Source organism: Lissotriton helveticus, chromosome 3_1 (assembly GCF_964261635.1).
Source record: "Lissotriton helveticus chromosome 3_1, aLisHel1.1, whole genome shotgun sequence".
Lineage (NCBI taxonomy): Eukaryota > Metazoa > Chordata > Amphibia > Caudata > Salamandridae > Lissotriton > Lissotriton helveticus.
In genome coordinates this window covers 400,354,709-400,381,031 of record NC_136061.1, presented here as the reverse complement: position 1 = coordinate 400,381,031, position 26,323 = coordinate 400,354,709, and the positions used below count along the sequence as shown (strand labels likewise).

The window sequence follows — 26,323 nt, the reverse complement described above, 5'->3', positions numbered from 1 at the left end:
CTGTTCAGCCGCTCCTCGCCTAGTGTTGATGCCACTTACGAGTGGATGGTTGTAGCTCTCCTTCTGCACGTAATGCAGTGACGGGCTCACGCCTGACTCCCAGTTCCCATGATCCAATGTTTTGTTCTTTTTGGCCGCCTGAGGGCCGCCATGGGAGGCAGCCGCGGGCAGCTGCCCTCCCCCTTCCCTTACCTTCCCCTTGGGCCCCTGATGCTTCTAGGCCACTGGTTGCCCCTGTTCGTTTCCCGCTAACTCCGCGTGGCACTGCTGGTCCTCTCTCCCTGGGAGTCCTCCCCGGCGATCCTCCGCCCCCCCACATCTTCCTCTCCCCGATGGCATACACACTGACTAAACCCCTTCACATTCTTTCCTGGAACGTTAATGGTCTCTTGGACCGTATCAAATGCACGGCCATCCTCCGGGCTGCCCACCGTCATGCGGCAGATGTCCTTTTTCTCCAGGAGACCCATCTCTTAGGCATACAATGCAACTTCCTGGCCCGCTATAGTTTTGCGATGGTTTGGCACTCTGGGTTTACACGTGGGTCCCGAGGGGTAGTAATTCTGCTTAGAAGAGGCCTTCCTTTCACCCTCACCAGGGCCGAGACTGACCCACAAGGATGCTACGTGGTGATCTTGGGCACGCTGGAGGGATGTCCTCTAAACATCCTGACTCTCTACATCCCGCCCGCCCTCCTGCCTCCGACACTTCGCTGCCTCACATGGGTCCTTTCCTCCCTCCCACGGGGCCTCACGGTGGTCGGAGGTGACTTTAATGCCGTTATGCAGCCTCATCGAGACACAACCGGAACTCCGTCCGCGGCCCGGATTGCCTCGGCTGCTGCTTTGTCAGGATGGGCTTCCACTCTGGGGCTCTGTGATACATGGTGAGTTTGGAACCCCTGCAAGATGCAATATACCCACACATTGGCCTCCCACCACACCCACTCCCGTATCGACCTTCTTCTGCTTCCGGCCACTAACTGTCAGTTGGTCTCTGGAGTGGCTATTCTACCTCCGGGACTGCCTGACCACTCCCCCCTCTCTCTCCGACTTGGTTCCTCCACGTTGGGCCCGAGACCGGTGTGGCGTCTCAACGCCTGATTCCTACAGGACCCCACACTGGTGGACTCGCTGGAGCAGGAGCTGGGCCACTATTTTTCTGTCAACGAGGGCTTGGTCTGATCGCCGGGGACCCTGTGGGAGGCTGGCAAGGCTGTGATTCGCGGGGTGGCACGGGGGCTGATACATGCCAAACGTGCGGATCAACTGGCCCGACTCGCGGAGCTGGAGTCCCGAGCTGCATGGTTAGAGGCAGAGCAAACACTTACTGGGCATGCGGACCCCACTCGGTATTTGGCATTGGTTCAAGAAGAAATCCGCCAGATTTCGCTGGACTCAGCCCAGATGCTGTGGAGATCATCGGTGGCGCGGGTGTATGGATGGGGGGACAAAAATGGCAAACTTCTTCACAACCTAGTCTCGTATCCCAAAGTCCATCGTATTATTCCAGAGGTCCGGGCACACGATGGCACCCTCCATGCGACCTCCGCGGCCATTGCCGAAACCTTTGCACACTTCTACACGAATCTTTACGCGGCACGACCGGCAGAAGACTCCCTGACCGCCCTGCTGGACGAGATGCGTGCCCGACTCCCCTCTCTGCCGCGGGACTCCGCGGAGGCCCTGGACCGCCCCTTCACCCTGGACGAAGTGCTGGAGGCCATCCCCCTCCTGCACCCCGGTAAGACTCCTGGCCCCGACGGGTTCCCGCAAGAATACTATGCTGCCTTCCGGGATATCCTGGCTCCCCGGCTACTGGCTCTCTTCCGCCACGTGGCTGAAACCAGCTCCTTCCCCCCCGAATCCGAACTGGCCACGATTGTGGTCATCCCCAAGACCCAACCGCCCTCCATGAGCTTTGCGGAATACCACCCAATCTTGCTTATTAACACTGAGATCAACCTCTATGCCACCATACTGGCCCAGAGGCTTAAGCCTCTCCTGCAGGATCTGGTTCACCCGGACCAATGCGGATTCATGCCGGCCAGGGGCACTCGCCATTGCATTCGGCGCCTATACTTGGCCCTGGCCCACCATGCCCGCCTATCCCCTTATTTGGCCCTCCTCTTCCTCGACTTTGAATTGAATTGAATTGAAAAGGTTCTTCTATAGCGCATGGCTACTCGAGAGCATCCCAGCGCTTGATAGTTAACCAGAAAGAGAGAGAGAGAAATAAAGATCTGACGTAGACTGGGCGAATGTAATTATGTGTTGGGAAACAGAATAGTTTTTATCTTTTTCCGAAAGACAGTCAAACTGGGCTCTAAGCGAAGTGGAAGAGGGAGGGCATTCCACAATCTAGCTGCATTACGCGAGAACAGGCGGTCCCCTGTTCGAGCTCTGTAAGTCCTGGGGATTGTGAGGAGGTTTTGCTGTTTTGAACGGAGATCCCTAGATGGTCTGTATGGTATGACCATGTCTTTTAAGATGGGAGGGCCATTCCCATAAAAAGTTTTGTGGACCAGACAGAGAGATTTAAAATGCACCCGCTCCTTTATGGGGAGCCAGTGCAAAGTCCTGAGTGATGGTGCAGCTGATATGCGGTGACTGGTTCCGGTAAGTAGTCTTGCTGCGGAATTCTGGGCGATCTGAAGTTGTCGTATAACTGAAATGGGGGCGCCCAGATAGAGTGCATTCCCATAGTCCAGCCTTGATAAAATAAGCGACTGGACTATGGTTTTTTTTGCAGCTTCTGGTAGCTGAGGGAGGATTTTCCGAATTGTTTTAGTTAAGCCAAAGCAAGTGGCTACAGTCTTTCTTGCCTGTATTTTGAGAGACAGTTCCGTGTCAAGCCAGAAGCCAAGGGTTTTTATTTCAGATTTTGGAGTGGGCCCGAGACCCATACAGGGAGGCCACAAGATGGTATTGTTAAAAGTGGCTTTCCTTCCCAGCAGCATTAGCTCAGTTTTTCCCCCATTTAATTTCAGGTGGGATGCATCCATCCATTTCGCCACCGCCTCCAGGCAGCTACGTAGATTGTTTGGGGGGTGGTCCACCCGATTTAGAGAGACCACTAACTGAGTATCATCAGCATAGCTTATCAGCTGGATTCCAAAAGGGGCTACAACCTCCGCTAAAGGTGCCATATATATGTTAAACAGTGTGGGGCTAAGGGAAGATCCCTGTGGTACCCCACACTGTAATGGCACGGGGAGGGAGCAGTTGGTATCTGAGAAGACCCTGAAGATTCTGTCACTAAGAAAGGACCGAAGCCATTCAAGGGCCTTGCCCATGACTCCAATCCTCTCGAGGCGAGCCAGAAGGACACGGTGATTAACCGTGTCAAAAGCGGCACTGAGGTCCAGGAGGATGATGGCCGCGCTGCCACCTGCGTCCAAAATCCTCCTGGAATCCTCGACCACTCTTAACAAGGCTGTCTCGGTCCCTTGTCCCTTTCGGAATCCCGTTTGGGTAGGGTGTAGCAAGTCATAGGTCTCCAGGTATGATGCTAGTTGTTTATTTACCCATTTTTCGGTAAGCTTACTGATACCGGGAAGGAGGGAGATTGGGCGATAGTTTGAAAAATCGTCGGGATTAAGGTTTTTTTTTTTTAGCAAGGCCTTTACCATGGCCAGTTTCCAATCTTGTGGTACCACACCAGATTCCAGTGAGGCATTTACAAGATTAATGATATAATTGTTTACATAGGGTGAGGCGAGTTTTAGGATAGCCATAGGTGCAGGATCAAGAGGAGAACCACTTTTTATGGAATTGAAAAGAGCGGGAAAGAGCTCGCTATTAAGCGGGAGGAAAGATGCCAGGCGGGGTGAGGTGACGTTTGAAGCATCCATCAGCAGCTGGTTTGGTTCAGTTACAGGAAGGGGGGGGAGAGAGAGAAGAATGTTTTTAATTTTTGTAGAAAAAAAACTTGCAAGTTCATTGCAGCGCACACCCGATTCCTCTGGAGAGAGTTCGGGGGAAGGTGGGTCGGGGGCTTTTATCAGTGTCTTTACTATTCTGAACATTTCTCTAGGGGCATTAGCAGAAATTTCAATTTTTTCAGCATAGTAGATGGATTTAGCTGTATTAAGGGCGGATTTATATTTTTTTATGGATGATCTATATATAATTTTCTTCTCTTTGTCGAAATGTTTTCGCCATAGCCTTTCTTCTTTTTTGCATTCCTGCTTGAGTAGCCTGAGGTCTGAATTGAACCAGGGCTGTTTATTGGAACTTTTTTTGTGTGCAATTTCTTTTTTGGGGAGCACTTTGTCCAATGACAGCTCAATCCAATGATTAAAATCTGCGTTAGCCTTTTCAATGTTTTGATTGGCCAGAGGTTCGCTCTGCTTTAGCGATTCAATCCAATCATCGGATTCCAATTTTGTCCAGCGTCTATTTAAAATTTTGTGGGAAGATTTTTTTTGGATGGGTCTGGTAATTTTCCATGAGAAGGGAATCACCATATGGTCAGACCAAGGGATCCGGTATGGATCATCTGCGGACAATTGTAGAACATTGGAAAAAATAGGGTCTAGGAGATTCCCTTTGAGGTGGGTGGGAAGCTGAACGATCAGATTAAGATGACAGATGGCTAGATCTTTAATTAATTCCTGTGCAGTAGTATCCAGGGGGTTATTAAAGTGGAGGTTCATGTCTCCTAGCACAATAAAATTGGAAACCTTGCTGGCCGCATCCAGGGTGGCTTCAATTAGTCCTTCTGCAAATTGACCTATCAAGCCGGGGGGGCGATAAATTAGAAAGCCCGAGAGAGAAACTTCTGGGGATTGTGCAATGGAGAATTGTATACTCTCACAATCTGGGATAGGGCAATCGATCAGGCGACAAGCTAGGTGTTCCCTGTACACAATAGCAATCCCTCCACCAACCTTCTGTCCTCGATCCTTATGTTGGATCAAATAACCAGATGGTAAGGCACGGACGATATCGGGACCAGATGACAGTCCAAGCCACGTTTCTGTTAAAAAAAGGAATATCCAACTGGGAATTTTCGATTAGTAGAGCAACTTCTGTGGCATGCTTTGGTAGAGAACGGCAGTTAACCAAAGCCATATTTAGGACAGCCTCTCCTTTTGTATTTTTGGTGCCAAGAGTGGTATTGATGGTGGCCTCCGTTATCCTAAAGGGACAGTGTATGCAGGAGAGACAGCCGGAATCGACGTTGACAGAGTGGCAACATTGGGGTGGGGGTTTCCCTTTCAATGAAAGGAGTATCGAGCGGGAGTATAATGGGGGGCATGGGGTGAAAGTGCCAGGGGACAGGGCCCTAAGTCCCGACAGGTCACGAACGGGCGCAAACGGGCATGACTCTGGCACGACTCCGGCGCGTCCGCAGTACGCGTCCGCTGCGCGGAGTCGTGACCATTCTTTTTATGGCGCTGCTAGAGCGCGCGATTGGCCTGGCCCACACTCAATATGGCCGCCAATACTGAAGCTCTACCGAGGGCGGTTCAGGGAAGGGGGAGGTCACAGAGCGCTCAAGAGCGCTGAGGGGTCTCTTGGTCTGAGCGCTTAGTGGTCAAGCGCTGTCAGGCCCGCTGAGAGCAATTTAAAAGTGCTATTTGTAGTCAAGCACACACGGTACAAACACAATACACAATGTTAAAAAAAGCGCTTCTTAGTCGAGCAGCAATGTAAACAATGTGAGCAGATTAAAAAACGCTACTTCAAAGGTGCCAGGGGAAAGTGATAGCGAGAGACCTCCCGGCTTTCCGCCTCAGGAGGGAAGATTCCTTTCTGGTGATTATCGCTGGGGCAGAAGTCCCAGGTTCCTTTTTATGGCGCTGCTAGAGCGCGCGATTGGCCTGGCCCACACTCAATATGGCCGCCAATACCGAAGCTCTACCGAGGGCGGTTCAGGGAAGGGGGAGGTCACAGAGCGCTCAAGAGCGCTGAGGGGTCTCTTGGTCTGAGCGCTTAGTGGTCAAGCGCTGTCAGGCCCGCTGAGAGCAATTTAAAAGTGCTATTTGTAGTCAAGCACACACGGTACAAACACAATACACAATGTTAAAAAAAGCGCTTCTTAGTCAAGCAGCAATGTAAACAATGTGAGCAGATTAAAAAACGCTACTTCAAAGGTGCCAGGGGAAAGTGATAGCGAGAGACCTCCCGGCTTTCCGCCTCAGGAGGGAAGATTCCTTTCTGGTGATTGAGAAGGCCTTCGACACGGTGGACTGGAATTACTTGCAGGATGTGCTGGAGGCGATGGGCTTTGGCCCCCTGTTCCGCCGCCTCATCAGGGTCCTATATGCCAACCCGAGAGCCCGAGTGCTGGTTAACGGGGTGCTCTCTGAGGCCTTCCCGATCCGTAGAAGTACGCGCCAGGGATGCCCCCTTTCACCACTCCTCTTCACGCTAGCGATGGAGCCCCTGGCAACGATTATTCGGCAGGACTCCCTTGTGCAAGGGTGGGCCTGGAACGAGAGTCACGTAGATAAAATAGCCCTCTATGCTGACGACGTGGTCCTATACCTAGCGCACCCAGCGACTTCGGGCCCCAGGAGCTTACAGACTATTGCGGCCTTCGAAAGAGTCTCCGGACTCCGGCTCAATGCAGCCAAATCCACATTGGTCCCACTGCACCCCTCCAGGGAATGCTATGACTGGCAGTCGACCATCCCTCTAAGACATCACTCTGTTAAATACCTGGGGATATGAGTGACCCTTCTACCGGAGCTTGAGTGGGCGCTGAATATCGTCCCCCTGGTTGTCCGAATGAAGGCTGATCTTAAAAAGTGGCAAACCCTTCCCCTCAACCCCCTAGGGAGAAGCGCCCCTTTTTAAAATGATGGTCCTCCCGCGCTTCCTCTACAAAACACTTCTATCCCCCTTTCCCGCACTTGGTTCCGCGAACTTGATGGACTCCTGACCCTCTTCCTCTGGGGGAGTGGACGCCCGCGTATATCCCTGGCGCACACCCGCATCTCTCCCTATGATGGAGGATTGGGGGTGACCCACCTCTACCTCTACTATCTTGCCACCAAGCTAATCGTCATCCACGACTGGTATGCGGGCGGCTGGTCCGACCCAGCATACCGGGTGGAACTGGAGGCTACGGACGTCTCACGGATCCAAGCGTTCCTATATGGCAGCCCTGTGCCGCAGACCATAGCGCCAATTACTAGAACGGTCCTCTTGGCTTGGCGGGCTGCTCTGCGCCACACAGGTTGGAACCGTAAACTCACTAGGCAAACACCGCTCTGGCACAGCACCTAGCTCCGGGAGGTTTCGGCCTTGAATGGATTCCGCCGATGGGATCTGATTGGCATCTCGGTCCTTGGTTGTCTGGTTTGGAGATCATATCCGGGCCTTCGCAGACCTACATCGGTGCCATGCTCTTTCCCATGCCCAACACTTTAGAAATCTGCAGCTGCGCCACGCCATCCACGCACATCTCCCCTTGCCGGTCCCTCTCCCGGAATTCAGTCCATTGGAAGCCCAGGTGATGATGGGGAACCTGGGTAGGGGAGGAGTGTCCCGCATCTACCTCTCCCTAGTAAACAATAGCCCACCGTCCCTAGACACACTGCGCACTCGCTGGGAGGACTGGGTGGGCCATCTGGAGGAGGCGAACTGGAGAGATGCCCTTATGGCGCCCAGAATCCTCACCACATCTGCCACGCTACGTCTGGTGCAGATTTATTACCTACATGCGGTCTACCTCTCCCCAGAACGCCTCTTTCGCGCCCACCTGAGACCCTCCCCGGACTGCCCGAGATGCGTTTCGGCCCCCACGGATTTCTACCACATGGTGTGGCTGTGCCCGGCAGTGGCAGGGTTCTGGAGGGGGGTGGAGCGTGAGCTCTCGCAGGCTCTGGGCTGGGTAGTTCCCCATGAACCACTGCAGATGTTGCTGGGGGTCTTTGATGGTCTAGATGGCTCCAGGATGGGCAGGCGCCTGCTGGGGACGGCGGTAGCAGTGGCCAAAAGGGACATAGCGAGATATTGGTCTCATGCCGCACCACCTACTGTGAAGGGGTGAAGGAGGGGGGTTGACTGGTGCGGTACCCAGGAGGAGGCCTGTTCGAAGTCCGAGGCGCTACAGAACTGTTCCATAAAGTATGGGAGAAATGGTTCAACATGATTCCACCATGATTCGTGATGTACTGCCTGTTTTATGCTTTGATATCAATGTGTCATAGGATGTAAGGATGAATTGGAGAGGTCTGATCCGATCTATACGACTTATTGATTCTAAACCGCTGTATGTGCTGATTTATGAGCTGCAACCATTGAATTTCTCCTGCTGTTTTAAATACCCAATAAAGTTGATATAAAAAAAAAGAATAGTAAATATATATGCCCCAGGTTTGAGGAACATAAGGGAGATGGAGAATAGAATGTTCAATAGCTCACTGGATAAGCAAGGTAGTTCGCCTGAATAGGAGCAATCTCTCTATTAACATATATAAAGGATCACACACTCCTGTATTCCAATCTGGTGTTGAATAGTACTCAATTTGTAGCGTGCATAAAGGGAATCACCCTCTGATCCTTGAGTGTGAACAGACTGTAAAAGAAGCAGCGTTCCCCAATTGGGGTTCATCCCCTTTAGCACTGCCTGTGTCCCTCAAGCAAGGGGTAAATAGTGTTCATGAATTTAAATCAAATAATCATCAATCGAAGTTCTCTTGAATTTGTTTATTGTTTAATGGTGTATTCAATGTTCTTCATCTCACCTGATTACTACATATCATATTGATCAACAAAAGTAGCAAATGTTTCTTATCCCATTCCAATGCATTTCGGGCCAGTATAGCCCTTCGTCAGGCGATAATAAATCTGAAAAGAGATATATACATGAGGAAAATAACAATTACCAGCCACCCGGATGAATTATGTACACTCGTTTTGTATCAAACTATAATGAGGTAACAAACTCATAACTAATGTCAGAAGTTATACATGTGTAAAATAATATCAAAAAACAAACTAATTCAAAACATAAAATGTGAGAAAGATGTGAAACCTCCATATGATTCAAATTGTAATCACCAGCAACTGACTGAGTACAGACGGTGTGCCTGATGGAGAGTGGCGGGTGAGCGACTCTGTACAACATCAATGATTAAAACGCTTTTGTGAAACTCGCTTTCAATAGAAGTATCAAAAACACGTGATGTCTGTTACCATAGTGTGATCCCAAAATGATATGGATTTAAGCCATTAGTGTGCTTTTGCTGAAAGTCGACGCCTAAAGCATGACGGTTGAAGTTCGCCCAAATGATTACATCACGACCAAAATCACATCAGTAAATAACCAACTTCGGAGTATATCAACAAGTGGCAGCGATAATAGTCAGTAGCGCGGTTAGCGCGCTAGCGTCCTGGCACTTGACGCTATTTAGGGCAAGGTTAAGCGCATGCGCGGCTGACACAAAAACCTACTCGATGTCTGTTGCGGTGTGTGGTGCCTTTTAGATCTGCATTATTTGCACTCGTTTTTAAAACTGTTATTCACATTGTATTTTAAAGTTCCACAGAGTCCGAATCGGGACTGTGGGGGAACAAGCCTACCTGTGACCTTATTTCCGGCTGCTCCTCGGCCCTGGTCTGACGCGGCCTGTGCCGTATGATCGGAGGCCCCCCTGGAGTCAGTAGCATGGTTAGCGCTCTAGCGTCCTGGCACTTCACGCTATTTGGGGCAAGGTTATGCGTAAGCCCGTCTGCGCCCGTCTGCGCCCGTCCGCGCCTGTTCCGGGCTGAGGACCAGAACCCCTGCCTTTTTTCTTTTAGGTTCTATTTCCTACTCACGTGAGGAGCTATAGGGATGGAAACCTGAGTCCAAACACCCGTGCTGTTCCAGAATTGATCCCCTGTTAGAGCCGAGTAAGTGTACTCATTGCGATATTGGCTTTGTTTTCTCGCAGTCACTGTCTGTGAAATTAAAAACACAACAAGAGCCTAGTAAACAGTTTAGAGCAATGTTATTGAACACCCGCTCCTTAGTTAAACACAACCTGGAGATGGCCGAGCTGATTGACAGTCTTGAATTAGACTTAGCTTTTATCACAGAAACGTGGGCCAATGAATCTTCTGACCCGGACCTAATAGCAGCCCTTCCCCCTAATTTTCCAATTTTTAGAGCTGACAGGACACACAAACGTGGGGGGGACTAGCAATCATTGCAAACATCGATATTTCAGTGAAGGTCTCTTCTCTGGGTACTTGATCAGACTGTGAACTGCTGGAATTTCAGGTTCTGTGGAACCATAATGATTCTTTCAATGGCCTTTTAATCTATCGCCCTCCCAAAGCTCATCGCCCGCTACTAGACATTCTCACCCCTTTTTTAGAATCTAGCATAAATTATGCTAGTTATACTATCTTGGGGGATTTTAATCACCATCTGGAGAGCCTTTGTACTAGCAGTAGGGACCTGGTGGAAGCACTGGCTGGGCTAAGCTTGGAGCTTTTACGTCTAATCCTCTGATTAGTATTGACAAAGTCCTTCCAGTGGTATGGTCTGATCATAAAGCAATAACATTTTTAATCAAAACTTCTGCCCAATACAAAGTAAATCTGTGTCACCACTATCCTTTTCCTATCGAAATTGGGACAAAATGGATCAGGTCCTTTTCCACACTGCCCTTTTAAAGAATGTACCCAAGCCGGAGCTAGACATGGACTTAGCGGTTAACAATCTTAGTGATTGGATTACCCAGGCGGCCAATAAAGCTGCACCTTTTCTCACTTCCTCGACAAAAAGGAAAAATCCATTGGAACCTTGGTTCTCAGAGGCTTTAAGGCTTCACAAACAATTGTGCCGAAGGACAGAAAAACTATGGAGATCAAGTTATAGTATGGAATTAAAAAAGAAATATGCACAGTCCTTGTCTTCATATAAAAAATTGATTAAGGAGGAAAAAAGTAGATATTACTCAGATAAGATCACAGTAGCTAATAATTCGAGTAAATAACTTTTTAAAACAGTCAAAAAATTAGCAAAAATCCCAGAGAAAGGGATTCCAAGTGATAATGCTGATTTTTGTAATACTTTAGGGCAGGCTTTTGTTGATAAAGTGTAAGCAATCTATGACAGTTTTTGCAATATTCCTACTGAGCCCAATACCAACGCCCTCCCCATAATAGAAACTCAGATTTTCTCTTTTACTCCACCCTGTAGGGATCAAATCTTGCAAACCATTAAAGAAATCAAATCAGGAGCTCCCTCGGATCCCTGCCCCCCAAGATCTATCAACTATGTGCTGAAGAGCTCAGCACTCATCTGATGGATATATTTAGGGGAATCATACAGCACGGAAAGTTTCCTATGGCATGGAAAGGAGGATCGGTGCTTCCGCTGTTAAAAAAAACCTCACTTGAGCACTGACGATGCCAATAACTATAGCCCAATCTCCAGAATTCCATTCTGTGCTAAGGTCCTGGAGAAAATACTTAATATTCAACTTTCTACCTTTATCTCCTCAAACAGTTTATTGGACCACTCCCAGAACGGATTCAGAGAAGGGCCTGGGACGGAATCGGCTCTGGTGACAGCTAGTGAGGAGCTCAGGCAGTCTTTGGATGGAGGCGGGAAGGGCGCCTTAATACTGTTAGATCTATCGGCGGCCTTCGCTACGGTCAATCATAACATCCTTATCTCTAGACTGTCTGAGCAGGGTGTGCAAAGTTTGTCACTGGAACTACTACTATCTTATCTGACTGGAAGATCGTTCAGAGTAGAAGTGGGAGGTACCAGTTCACAAGTTTTTAATTTATATTGCGGAGTGCCTCAAGGATCATCTTTGAGCCCTACGCTCTTCAATGTAAATGTGGCTCCACTAGCGGCCTTAATCAGACAGTATGGTTTCTCTGTAATCAGCTATGTCGATGACACACAAATTGTGGTGTCAATCACCGACGATGAAAACAAGGTGGCAGACCGTTTTAACATCTGTATGTCAAAAGTGTATAGCTGGATGCAGGCAAACTGTCTGAAACTGAACGGCAGCAAGACATAGGTTCTACTCTTGGGAACTAACCCTCTGGGCTGGTCACCGACATGGTGGCCTTCTGAGTTGGGTGCGTGTCCCCAACCTGTCTCCAAAGTCAGAAACCTTGGGGTGATTTTCGATGATCGGTTAACATTTAACAGTCAGATCAATGCCCTCACAGCAAGGTTCTGGGCTACACTTAAGCTGATCAGAAGGATTCGAGCTTTCATTCCCCCAGATTCACTGAAAACAGTGGTAATTGCCCTTGCAATATCCAAATTGGATTATGGCAATGCACTGTACCTTGGACTCCAAAAGCAATATCTAAGCAAGCTTCAGTGTTTACAGAATGCGGCAGCCAGACTAATTTTGAACATTCCTAGACACGAATCAGTGGCGCAGCGGCTGGTATCGCTTCACTGGCTGCCTGTTAGAAAAAGAATAGCTTTTAAGGCACTATGCATTACATTTAATGCACTTCATGGCAGAGGTCCACTCTACCTGACCTCTAGAATAAAATACTATGGGCCAGATGTAGGAGCCATTTACCGACCGGTAACGGCCGATTTCGGCCATTACCGACCGGTAAATGGGTTTTCGGTATGTAGGGGCACTTTTTTACAGAATCGGTAAATTTACCGATTCTGTAAAATACCGAATTGGTATTTTTACCGAGTCGGTAAATCTCAGATGTAGGTGGGACTCTTCAGAGTCCCAAAGGCCCTACAAATTCGGTATTTTACCACCCAATCCAATTGGGTGTTAAAATACCGAATTCAGGTGTGCATGCACATGTGTGCATGCACACCTATGCCATGTGACAGACAGACATGCCCTTAGGGCATGTCTGTGTGCCACATGGCGCACATGTAAATTTTCGGGGTGCCAGAGGGTGTCAAAGTGACACCCCCTGCACCCTTGCTAAAATCGGTATTTACCGATTCTGTAATTACAGAATCGGTATTTCCCATTGATTCCTATGGGCTTCACAGCCCATAGGAATCAATAGGAAATACCGATTCGGTATTTACCGAATCGGTAAATACCGAATTTTAGCGATTCAGTAATTCCACATCTGGAATTACCTACATATCCCCCTCTCTATTTTACCACTTCTTAAATACCGAATCGGTAAAATTCAGTATTTAAGAAGTGGTAAAATAGATTTACCTACATCTAGCCCTATGCCCCTACGAGGAATCTTAGATCGGTCAGTCACAAGTTGTTGCAGGCACCTAGATTCAAACAGGTGCGTTGGGGCGGCAGCTGTTTCTTGGTAAGAGTGACCAAACTTTGGAACAGCCTACCCATCTCGATTAAAAGCTGTCCGAACCTCATTATGTTCAGAAAATCTTTAAAAACCTGTTTTTTTTCAAACAGACATTTAAACACACATGTATTTTTCTTTGACGTCGATTTTTTAGTGTCAGCGCCAAGACACCTCTGGGCATTCGTTGCGCTTTATACATTTTTAAATCAAATCAAATCAAATATTATCGCCGCTTTAGAAAAGCGGCGATCATATTATTGCATTATCAACAATGGCACGCTAGCGTGTGTTTCTTTGCATTAGCGCCCCTTGTCAGCACGCCCCTCATCGCATCGCTAATGAGATGCAACGGAGGCGTATCTGACAAAACACCATGGGTAAATATCGTTAACCCAGCTTCGTGAAATTAACAACCAGGATTAGCGATATTTGAAATCGTGTTACGTATGCCTTAACGTAGGAATGTAACGTCTGTTAAATTCCCGACTAAGGCATACCTAACTTGGGGGGTGGATTGTGTGGCTAAGACCACAGGCCCTATCAGCAAGGATATCGCCGTTTTCCATGGAACATCGGTGGAAAACCAGCGATGTTCCATGAAAAACACAGCTATCACTGGAATAATTATCACCATTGCGCTATGCGTTGTTGATACAGCGCTAGCATGGTGCTAATTTCCAGCGATAGCTGGCGATATCTGACGCTAAGAGGTGCCAGCGATAATTATCGCTGCCACTTGTTGATATGCCCCTTCGTGAGTAATAAATGCTTTTGGTGTGTGGTCCTGTGATCACGTTCCATGACAAAGAAAGAGTAACAAACTGAAAAACTGATGATTTCAGTCCAAAGTGAACAACGTGACCAGAAAAACTAACGTGAAGGATACGGGTATTCTGAGCCTAAAAACAATGCTCCATCAGGGTTCACCCTGAGTAGGTCCGAAGTTTACTTACAAGAATTTCCTCTAAAAATAAACGCATCAGGGCTCTTTGTGCTCGACTGAACATTTATTAATAAGCTTCCAGTTAACTGAAGCTAAACAAAGGACTATTGGAAACCGTGGGGGCCATCTTGAAAGTGCTCAAGGTGAATCTCATACTCCGTGTAAACCATGCAAGAGATTTACAGAGTCACAATGATCAGACTTCCGTTTTCAAAAGCAAAACATGAATAATAAACGTGAACAATTCTAATAATCAAAACTACAAAAAATAAATATTTATGTGGTAGACATGCCAAGGTGCAGAGATACATATTATATAATGACAGTGGCCATCTTAAAACGTGTGATTAGTAGGAAAAAACCATCCACTGTGTAACCACAAACTCGTATGTAATGAATGCATAGAAGTACCCCAGGGAGGTTAAAGATAACAGCTGAATTCCATTCTGTTATTTATGGAACACTCGGTCAGTGAGGTCGGTTATGTACTAGGGTTGCTGTCCAACTCCCTGGGTCTTTATGTTGGTGGGGTATGTAGGGCCTAGCCTATCCCCACCAGGGGTTCTCCTACTGATTCCTCATCTTTAGCATCATCTGGAGTCCAGAGTAGTATTACTAAGATTCCCAAGCATTTGCTGCTTCCATCGCTTTCGCGCTTCCTGTTCGTTTTGCTATTTGCATCCTAATTATTCCTTCACATTCTGCCCACTTATGAGTTCTTTCTTCCATCTGGCTATATTTGAGTCTTGTTTTGCTTGCAGTGCATGGTTATGTCGCTTTTAGCTAGTACTAAGCCCATATCTAGAAATTTACTAGTGATTTTGGTTTTAGTCGTGTGTGGAAACTAGTGTAACAGGCAGCCCCCCCGAGACGCCTCGACTTCCCTGTCAGTAATATCTGCCAATAGCGTAGTTACCTCTTCCCAGAAAATACCAAGGCATGGGCAGACCCAGAACATATGTTTGAAATCTGCTCCTTCCCTATTGCATCGCGGGCAAGCCACTGCTTGGGACTCAAAATACTTATTAATCTTCTCCGGGGTAGGGTATGCCCTGTGTAGGATATAAAAATGCACCAATTGGAATCTAGCATTCCTGGTGCTCTTCCAAGCCTTCTCAACTAGTTCCCCCCAGGATTTCTCTGGAATAACCTCACAGAGGTCCGCCTCCCACTTTAATCGCAACTCTGTTAATGTCAGCAGTGTTTCCCGTGTTATTCGCCTGTATAAACACTGGACCTCCTTAAAAGTACCTGCCGCCATTACCAGGTACTGGCATCCTAGTGATGTCCGTGGCTCGTTGAATCCCTCTCCCCGGTACTTTCATATGGCCGCGGTGAGGGTGGAGTGCATCAGAAAGTCCCCCCTGGGTAAGTCATATCGATCTTGCAGATCGTTGAATGGGATCATGGTACCCTCCTCATATAAGTCTCCCATAGTCACCAGCCCTTGTTCCACCCACAACGTCAATCTCTGCCAACCGCCCCCATGTGGCAAGGCCTCGCACATAAGTAACTGGATTTCCGGAGCATAAGGGCATCTAATTTTGGCTCGTCTCAGGCACCTATTCCAAATGCCGGGCTGTGCGTAACTCCAAGGGGAGGGCCAAGGATCCAACAGGAAGCCTCAATACAATTTGGGATATTACTCTTAAGGTCACAGAGTCCTCTCTCGGCTCCTCCATCCCCCTGATGTTACTCGTCCCCACTTTGTGAGCCACTGTAGCTATGCGGAAAGGTAGTAGGCATCAAAATCAGGCACCGCCAATCCTCCCTCTGCTCTTGGATGCATGAGAATTCTAAGTGCCGCTCTTCCCCTGCCATTCCCCACAGAAACCCTTAGATCATCAATAACTTGGGTGAAGTACCTTGTTGGTATCCAGACCGGCATGGTCCCAAAGTAATACAGAAATCTCGTAGGTAGAGCTACCCAGCCGGCCACTGACAATGGTAAAGAGCCCCAGAAGTCAAAATTACTTTTTGTATCTGTAATGGTTCTCCCCAGTGCTTGAAATGGAAAAAATAGAAGTGCTGGTACTCTGTACCAGAGTACCCGCATTGTTTCTGAAAAGTGTCTGTACTCTCCAATTAAAGGCATTGCATTTCTCTTGAGTAGTCCTGGTACTCTCCTCCTTAAAATAAAAAAGTGCAGGAACTCCATACCATACAGTACTGGCCCATTGAAAGCACTGGTTCTCCCTATGTTACCCTCCAGGATGTCTCCCTGAGAGTGACATACCTGGGTACCTAGGTACGTCAAGTTCCTATCATCCCATCTCACTCCCTCAGTCTCTTGTGGGCCTATCCTACCCTTCATCGCTGGGAATAAACTAGACTTTACCCAGTTCACCTTCAGCCCCTCTACTCCACATAGGGCCTGTAATCATTATTTTGCACCCGAAGCCTCCCCCGAGTCTGCCAAGAACATCAGTAGGTCATCTGAGTAAAGTGCAATGTTGTGGATCTGCCCAAAAACATTAATACCTTGATAGTATTGACCTGTTCTAGCCCTAGGTGCAAACGGCTCCATCACCAGGGCAGATAAAAGGGGGTAGAGTGAGCACCCCTGTCGCATTCCCCGTCCTATGCTTCAGGCGTCCGATATTAGCCCCCCTGTTTTAACTCTAGTAGTAGAGTCGGAATGTAAGAGAGCCGTCCAGTCCACAAACCTATCTCCCAGCCCAACCTTCTGCATCACATGGAATAAATACGGACACTCCCGGCTATCAAATGTCTTCTCTATATCCACTTAAAAGACTGTTGCCACCTCTTTCCTATATGAGTCTGCCTCCAGCACTCGTAAGAGGCGTCAGACATTAAGGACTGTATTTATGGAGGTTATAAACCCGGACTTGCAAGGAGAGCGTATGCTGGTCTATCCCAGGGTGGTTTCTCCAGTTTAAGCACGTTACGATAATCGCCTCCCTGGTCGAGACAGGCAGGTGCCCCACCTGCCTCGCATCATTGTACAGCTTCACCAGTCTGGGGGCCAGCAAGTCAGTATATGCTAGGTAGAATTCAATGGGCAGGCCATCTGTCCTCGGCGTTTTATTTCCTGCCATATTTTTAATAGCTCCTCTCACTTCCCCTATTTCCACGTCCCGTCCCAGGATATCCACGAATTCCTGATCCAAGACTGGTAATTCCACTTTACCTATGAACTTGTCTATACCCTCTTCTACTGGGGATAATCTACTTTTGTACAAATCAGTATAGTAATCTAGAAACAGGATATTGATACCCTGTTGGTCGTACCACACTTCCCCATTCTCTTCTCTAATCTCCAATATGACCGAACCCCTCCTGGCTGGGTTGGCCGACCAAGCCAATAGAGCTCCCGACTTATTCCTCTTCATGTGGGCTTGTGTCATATATTTTTTGAAGTCAAAACAGCAAAGGTGCTCCACCTGTACCGCCACAGCTTCTCTAGCCTCCAAGAGCTCCCTTAGGCGCTGGTCTGCCCTCTGTATGTCTTGTCGCGTTCCCGCCATCCCTGATATACAGCGCCCTCTGATGACTGAATTAAACGCATCCCACCCTACTAAGGAATTCAATGCTGAGTTAGCATTGTCTTGGGAATGTTCAATGGCTGTGCCTATCTGTCCATGGAACACCTGGCCCTCCAAGGCCTCTGGTCACAGATGCCATGTGGGTATTTTGGGCCTCGCACAAGGCCACTGCAGGCTTAACAGCTCTGGGATGTGGTCAGAGATCGTCCGAGTGAGGTATTCACTACTGCGCACCCTTTCATGTACATCAGGGGAGCACAATATGGCATCCGGGCAAACATGGAGTTTGTGCAGTGCCGTGAAGGACGAGTAATCCCGGACGTCCGGGTATTGAACCCTCCAGGAATCCACCAATCCCCACCTCTGTGTCCAGTTCTGCTGTGTTTCTCCTATTTTATGTGTGGGGGCATCAGGGAGTGGTGTATGGGATCGATCCAGGGCAACATCAGAAATGCAATTAAAGTCCCCTCCTAATAGTATTGAACCTGTAAGAACAGAGGCCAATTCCCCAGAGAGGTGCGAAAAAAAGGTTGGTTGATCCGAGTTAGGTGCATAAATACTTCCCAAGCTTTTCATTGCCGTCATAATGAAAAATAAACGTGGTATAATTTCACATAAAATGCACTCTGCAGATGTGGAGTGATAGTTCTGGAGATGTGTAATGTTAGTAAGTAACTTTTGAAGCCCCAGGCGAGCTTCCTATGGAAAGGTCACAATAGAACTTACAGTCAAAACAACTTTCTGCAAAAGTTAATTTACGTACCTCAACCTTGAGTTCCGTCGAGGAAATACAATTTTGATGAGACAGTGCTTTGAGTATTGTGTAACTTTACTAATTTTATAAGAAACGTTTGACTTTTTCTCAACTCCAACAGTCAACAATGATGAGGAGATTCTGGAGTCTCAGTATATGTATATGTATATGTAAGATGTGCGTCTGTGGCCCACAGGAAAATGACAGCATGTCACGTTATGTGGTGTTACCTTGTTATCTGTACCTTCATAAGATGACAGAGGAGACGCGGTTGCTGGCACTGGCGTGGAATGTCAGCAATGAAGATTTTAAGGTTGTTTTAAAATAGCTCCATTGTAAATGGATGACTTAATGCAATAGAAAATGGAGCAATAACATATAGTTGAAGTTCCTCTCAAATAAAAAGTTGACTGCCTCAACAAACTCACTCTTTCTTGTATATTTTCCTTTTGTGTATTTGACTGATAAGTCCATCCAGGCTTGATATTATGATGGATGCCGATAATGATGCAAGTGCTTGCTAATCGTGGACCCGCTGTACCCGGCCTGACATGCAGTACATTTATTATCAGTTTTATTGTAAATACCCTGGTATATCTAAAGATGTGTCCACCTGCTTTGTCCTTCTCAAGCTGTCCTCTTTAGAATGACATATTATCAATCCATAATACATCATAAAACGGAAGATAATAGTATGGTGTCATTAGGAGAAAAAAACTAGTATAACACCAACTTGTGTAACACAACAGGTGGGAAAGATTAGGCTGGATATTACTTTTCTGCTTGCCCATCACAACTCTCGTGCTCTCCTCTTCCACATTAGAGGAGCAGGCACAACAACAAGAATACGGTGTCAGAATTGGAGTACCGCCTCAGACCTCATGCACTCTATCTGTCACACTTAGGTCAAACTACAAACCCATATCTTACCAACCAATCACACGCATCCGGATACCTTTGTATCCAACCACCCGAAGATGGTAGGTACGAGTAAACACAACTCTCTCTTACATCTCTATTCTTCTCTCTGTGATTAAGTGCAGCCATGACTGTAGAACCCCTGCAAACTTCATGAATGCCGCCCAAATTCTTCCTATATAGTTCACTCTGTAAACCCACACTGTACAAATCATACACAGTAGAATAGCTTCTTAAAGATGCTAAGTATATGTAAGTGCAACTCTGTCTCCCTTAGATCTCTCTGCATCACTCCATGTATAAGTGCACGCACAGATTTTCCAGACCACATTAGAGTACTGCTCCAAACCTCACAACCCTTTCCGCACTCATAGGCCGCAGTATAATCCCTCATTCTACCAACCACTCACAACAGAGTAGAGTGTTGCTTCACCACCCACAAGCGCACTGGTCCTTATGAGGGTGAAGTGTACATTGATAACTGGCTCATCAGTGACATTTTTCGAGTTATCTGGTGGCCTAATTCCACCATCCTCCATGCACCAGCAACAAATGTGTGTGGCCTCAGTTCCCTTATGTAAATGAGCCAAATGTACTATGCATTTGAGTAACAAAGGCTTCAGATACCCCCACCTACAACCAAGGGCCGGTGGAAGTGGTGGATGCTCTGTTTTCGAACACAGAACATATAACATGAAACAATAGGTTATAAGTCACACCCCTCACATGCCCCCACTGGAATTGCTAGCTGTGAAGGAAATGACGGGAACCAAAAGTGTCTTCATGAAGTGATTTTTTTTAAACAGATTTTTTATTAATTGGTAATAAAGCAATCAATAGCATTACAGAGATAAGCCTGAACTTACAAGTCGATTCCAACAAATAGCTGTCTATATCCATACACACTAATCTCGAGGCCATTCCCCCCAGGAGGCATTGGTCTTGCTCTAGTGCCAGGAATTGGTGATTCACCTGGTGCAGTTCAGGGTCCTCGGGCTGGTCAGACTCAGTACCCCCTTAGTAGACGCGCATCACCTCAGCGTTCTGTTCCATTAGTAACCCGTAACACCCAACAAAGAGAATCTCCCTCTCCTCCCTCCCAATACCCACCCTCCCCCAACCCCCAGGTATGTCGCTTATTCATCCAAGTCCCTGCATGGCAATGTTAACCAGTCTTACAGGGCATCAGGCATGCTATTCCAAGTAATGTAGTACCCTAAAAGGGCCTGCTCTCACCCGGTCCCCCAATGGGCATCGCAATACCCTGGACGCCCATCGTGATCATTCAATAAATCAGGTACTCCGTTCCCCACATCTGGGTTTGCCCCGTCAGGGGGTGCTTCGTTATCGCCGCTCGGCTGCTTAACACCTCCACTAATGCCATCCACGCTCTCGCCGCCACCAGTGTCTTTTCACTTCCAGTCCTCTGGGCCATTTGCAGTCTAAAGATCCCTTTGGAGTCTGCCCACTTTATAAGCTCCCTTGTCCATCTCAGTACACTAGGGGCGTTTTTCACCTTCCAATGGCTAGCAAGTTCCCTTTTGGCTAATACCAACCCTAGATCTGTAAATTTGCTAGTGACCTTATTCCTGGCAGTGTGAGGGAACCAGTGTAGGAGGCAATAACCTGGCGTCAGCGCTATGTCACGTTCTGTTGTGTCCTCTAGTCTAGTCGTTACCCCTCTCCAGAACTCTCCCAGTAGAGGGCAGTCCCAGAACATATGTAAGAACCCCCGTGTTTTCCAAGTTACACCTTGGGCAGGCGGATCGGCCCCGTTCTACCAATTCTCCCCACAGGTTCTCATCTATGGGCTCGCCTAGGTCAGCTTCCCATTTGAGATGCAGGGCCATCAGAGGGCGTTGTGTCTCCTGCGTAAGGCATCGGTAGAGGGAAGTGGCAGCTTTAATCGTTCCAGCCGCTACTACTATATACTGGCATGCCAGGGAAGTCGGAGGTTCCGTCAGCCCCTCCCGCCAATGTTTACGGATAGCTGCCGTCAGGGCAGCATGTAAAAGGAAATCACCTCTGGGGAGGTCGTATCGCTCTAGTAAATCATTAAAAGGGAGTAAGGTATTGCCCTCATAGAGATCTCCATTAGTAGATATCCCCACCTCTTCCCATGGCCGTAGCCTATGCCAGTCTCTACCATGGGGCAGTGCCTCGCAGATCAGCAGCGGGATCTCTGGCGTATATGGGGATCTTATTCGTGCTTTCCCACAAGCCCGCTTCCAGCATCGGTGAATCACCCGTAGGTCTGCTGGGGCTTCCCCATCCCTCAAAGGGAGGCGTAACAACACGCGGGATAAGAGTCGCAAACCCGGATCCGAGATCCGAAGGTCCTCCGTATTCCAGAGTCGTCCCGCCATCCACTTCGTGAACCATTGTAATTGAGCTGCTTGGTAATAAGCTTCAAAATCTGGCACCACAAAGCCCCCCTCCACCCTGGGCCTCATCATGGTGGTGATCGCCACTCTGCGTCTCCCAGAGCCCCATAGAAATCCTGTGATCAATGGCGTTGAGCTGGGCAAAAAGTCTGTGTGGGATCCAGAGTGGTAGCGATCTGAAATAATTGAGTAGTCTAGGTAGCGTGACCATTTTTAATAGTGCCACCCTACCCGCTGCTGACAGCGTGAAGGTCCCCTAGAATTCAAAATTACTTTTGGTGCCTCGTATCGCTTGCCCTATGTTACCTTCTAATACATCTGCAGGGTCATGGTAAATTTTAACACCTAGATAAGTCAGGCATCTATTTTCCCACACCGCACCTGTAGTATCTAGTGGGCCTACTCTCCCTGCTAGAGCAGGGAAAAGGCATGTCTTGGTCCAGTTGACCTTAACTCCTGCAACTCTTCCCCGTCTACCCATCAAATCTTTGGCTCCCTGTAAGGCATCCTCAGAGTTAGCAAGGAACATCAGGAGATCGTCCGCATATAGTGCTATAAATTGGGGTTGGCCCATCATTTCTAATCCCTAATAGTAACAGCCTGATCTTGCATGCACGGCTAGAGGTTCCACCGCCAGCACGAACAAGAGAGGAGATAGCGGGCCTCCCTGTCTTGTCCCCCTGCCCACTGCACCAGCCTCTGAAATCAGTCCTCCCGTTCGAACTGTAGAAGTAGAATTCTTATATAGTATTGCTGTCCAGGCTACGAAATCTTCACCCAGCCCGAACGCTCTCAGGACGTTGAAAAGATACGGCCACTCGAGGCTATCAAAAGCTTTCTCAATGTCAATTGATAAAATGCAAGCCTCTTCTTTGTTATACGTGGTTGCATCCAGTAGTCTTAGCAGTCTACGTATATTTATTGCTGTATTCCTGGATGGAATAAAGCCTGTTTGGTCCGCATGTACGAGCTGCGTCATGTGAATTATCAGTCGGTTCGCTAAAATGCAACTCAATATCTTATAATCTAAGTTGAGCATGGCGAGGGGTCGATATGTAGTACGATCCCAAGCTGGATGATTACCGCTTCTCTCGTTGAAGCGGGTAGATAGCTGTCTTGCTTTGCTCTATTATATAGGGCCGTCGATTAGGAAGCCAATGTGTCTACATAAATGGAATAAAACTCAATCAGGAGCCCATCTGTCCCTGGAGTCTTGTTCCTGGCCATGTGTTTTATGGCCCCTTACACCTCTCCAATTTCGACTTCCCTTCCCAGAGCCTCTGCGGCATCATCATCAATCTGAGGAAGTTCTACATCCTCTAAAAATCCAGCCCCCTCTAGCACTGTTGGATCGAGCTTACTCTGGTATAGGGCAGTATAATATTCCAGAAACTGGAGATTAATATCCTGCGGGCTATAATAGACCTCGTCCTTCCTCCCCCGCAGCTCCAGGATCGACGTCCCTCTGCGTGCTGGTTTGGCCAGCCAAGCCAGCAACGCTCCAGACTTATCTCTCTCAGCATGGGCCCGGGCAATGTAGGCCCTGTAACCGAAGAAGCGCAACCTTTCCACCTGCGTCAGCAAAGTCTCTCCCAGCCGCAAGGAGATCAGCTTGTCTGTCCACCCCCTCCGGTCTATCCCTTTCTACTTCCCGAAGCAGCTGCTCTGCGTTCTGTACATCACGCAAGAGGACCTTCCGCAACCCCACCACCTCTCCAATACATTGGCTCCGGTTTTAAAAGCATCCCATTAAATAAGTGAGCTTGTTGTTGTGTTGGAGTTAGTTAGAACATAATCCTTTATAGCAGTGCCTATCGTGGCAGGAACCATCTGCTCCTCCAGCACCTCCGGTCTCAACCGCCAGCTAGGGATTCGAGGCCTAGTCCGTATCAAGTCCAAGGACATTAGCAGGGGATTGTGATCAGAGATCGCCCTAGTCAAGTATTCACTCAGGGTGACCTCTCCATGAACATTAGGGGAGCACAGTATCGAGTCTAATCGAACATGCAACTCATGTAAGGCTGAAAAGTAAGAATAATCTCTCTCCCCTGGGTGTTGAGCTCTCCAGGTGTCCATCAACCCCCAGTGTCGCTGCCAGTCTCGCCTAGCCTCAGCAACTCTGTGTGTGAGCGTGAGGGAGCAGCGGGTGGAAACAGTCCAGAGTGACGTCAGTAATACTGTTGAAATCCCCCCTAAGAGCACTGAACCAGTCAACACCGGCGCTAGTGTCTGCACTAGAAATGCAGGTTGATCTACATTAGGGGTGTAGATACTTCCTGTTGCTATATCCCGTCCGTCTAATCTTCCCGATACTACCACAAATCTGCCCTCTGGATCTATTATTTGTCTAACACATTCAAAACGGACCAGAGTCCCCCTGGCAAAAGCTGAGTATGTAGTATGAAACACTTGCCCTCTCCACCGGCGCTGCAATTCAGCTCCTTCTTTTTGCGGTAAGTGGATTTCCTGTAGCAGTGCAATCTGCACCCCTCTCCTGACCAGATATGTGTGTATTTTATGATGCCGGGTCATGGTGTACATCCCCCTAACATTCCAAGAGATACATTTAATACCTATGGTGGGTCCTATTGTGAGAGCCACAGTCTTGCTCGCAATAGTTCCACCCCCCCCAGCGACATGCCTGACCCCAGACCAAATCCCATAAACTATAAAACCTCCCCAACTCAGGACAGGTACACACAAACAAGTTCCCATCCAAACTAAGTCAGGCGAACAGTGAATCATAAAAAGTGGCGGGGCGTAAGATGACCCTGTTGGACCCAGATCTCCCCCAGACTCCTCCCCCACTCTCTTAGATCAGGTAGTGGCCCCCACTGTTCCGATAGTGTCCCCAGGTTGCCACCAGTAGTCGCAAGTGTTAGTAAAGGGCATCTACCAGCAATAGGCAATCCCTATTCATATGACCTGATGTGCTATCCTCAGATTATACCATCTGCAGTTTGAGGAGTAATCTCTGGGAGTTCGGCATCCGATTCCTCATGCACACTCCTCGACCTTGAGCCATCGGATTTGTCCATTTCTTGTTCAATGATATTACTGTTCGGGCTCGTGTCTCCAGGGCTAATCTTCGCCACCGCTTGCACAGCTTTATCATGCTCCAGTTTCCGTCCCGTCGGTGAAGGAGCTCACTGAGGAGGTGAAGGAGTGTTCGGTGATGGAGCAAGTATTTGCATATAAGCAACTTGCTGGATAAATCTTCTCGTATAATCATAATGAAGTACTAATATATGCTTGTCATACTAATTTACACAACATTTCGTTTGTAATGTAGAAGCAGGGGAAGCCTCCCTATGTGTCTACTAACAAGCAACTTGACTGAGACTAAAATGGCCGCAATAAAACGCATGAAACGAATTGCGGATGTGCCTAACGGCATGATGTCATTAAGCTTGGAGGGAAAGCTTTGCTTCTGCGCACTAGTGTGCAAAATGGCCACTTCAGAACTCAAATGCCAAACATCAGCTTTGCTTGAAACTAAACTGTGTTTTATACTAAGTGCTAATGCATAAAGAATTATATTAATTAAATGAGATTAGAGTAGACATAAGTGGTATACAGTGAACCCAATTTATTTGAATCTATCATCTTGTCTTTCTGACTTCTCTGTTAGTTCGTAATCGAGCCGAAAAATGAGAGACAAGGCTTCATTTTTAATTTCACGACTCCTACCCCGCCCTCCCGACTCCTCCCCCACCGCGTCACTGCCTACATAGACGCCCCTCATGCGTCAGCGCAGCGGACGAGCGCAGCGGGCGCGACGTAGGCACGCCGGAGTTGCGCCAGAGTTAAGCCCGTCTGCGCCCGTCCGCAGCAGACCGGGGCTAGGGGCCATCACCCCTGGTCCCCCTAATCAATACTCATCCGCTGACCTGACACTACTACAAGGCCATTGGCCCCTCGATCCTCGTACTATCCACCGGATCACCCTTTTGGGCTGTAACTCTTCCTGTCATGCCTGCCCATTGGGTTGTCCCCCACCTCTCGCGTCTCCGTTGGCCCCCGCTCTATCTACCACTGGTAATTCCTATTCTCCCCCCTTATCTATCGTTTTACTTAACACCAGGTCAGCCATTAAACATCATCAGGAACTTTTCATCCTCTTAGATACTGATAAACCCGACCTACTGCTGCTGACGGAAACGTGGTTTTCCGAAGCCTCCCTTCCATCTCTATTGGCTGCCCTCCCCTCGACTTATTACGCTATTCGCGCCGATCGCCCTAGCGGGAAAGCGGGTGGAGGTGTTGCTCTCATTGCCCGCTCTGATCTCCAGTTCCAAGTCCTCCCCTCACCCTCCATGGCAGGAATCGACTATTTGGTGGCCTGCTCTACCTCCCTTTCCCCTCACTTAGCCATTGTGCTTGTCTACCGCCCTCCCCAATCAACTCCATCTTTCCTCCCGGCCTTTCAAGATCTACTTGGCACCTTGGCGGTCAACTATGCCTCGGCTCTAGTCCTTGGGGACTTTAATTATTGGCCCTCGGACCCCAAGGAGTGCGTCTCGTCTAAGGAATTCTCAGAAACCCTCCTCTCTCTTAATTTTACCTCTTTTGTTCACACCCCTACCCAC

General features: G+C 48.2%; 1 long non-coding RNA gene across 1 annotated transcript in view; it reads right to left on the bottom strand.

The window, feature by feature from the left end:
* Positions 1-26,323, bottom strand: part of LOC144822529 (uncharacterized) — a 146,788-nt gene that overhangs the window by 94,891 nt on the left and 25,574 nt on the right. The window contains exon 2 of the long non-coding RNA XR_013608636.1: positions 8,702-8,804. This is a non-coding gene — a long non-coding RNA (uncharacterized LOC144822529). The remainder of the gene's footprint in view (positions 1-8,701; positions 8,805-26,323) is intronic.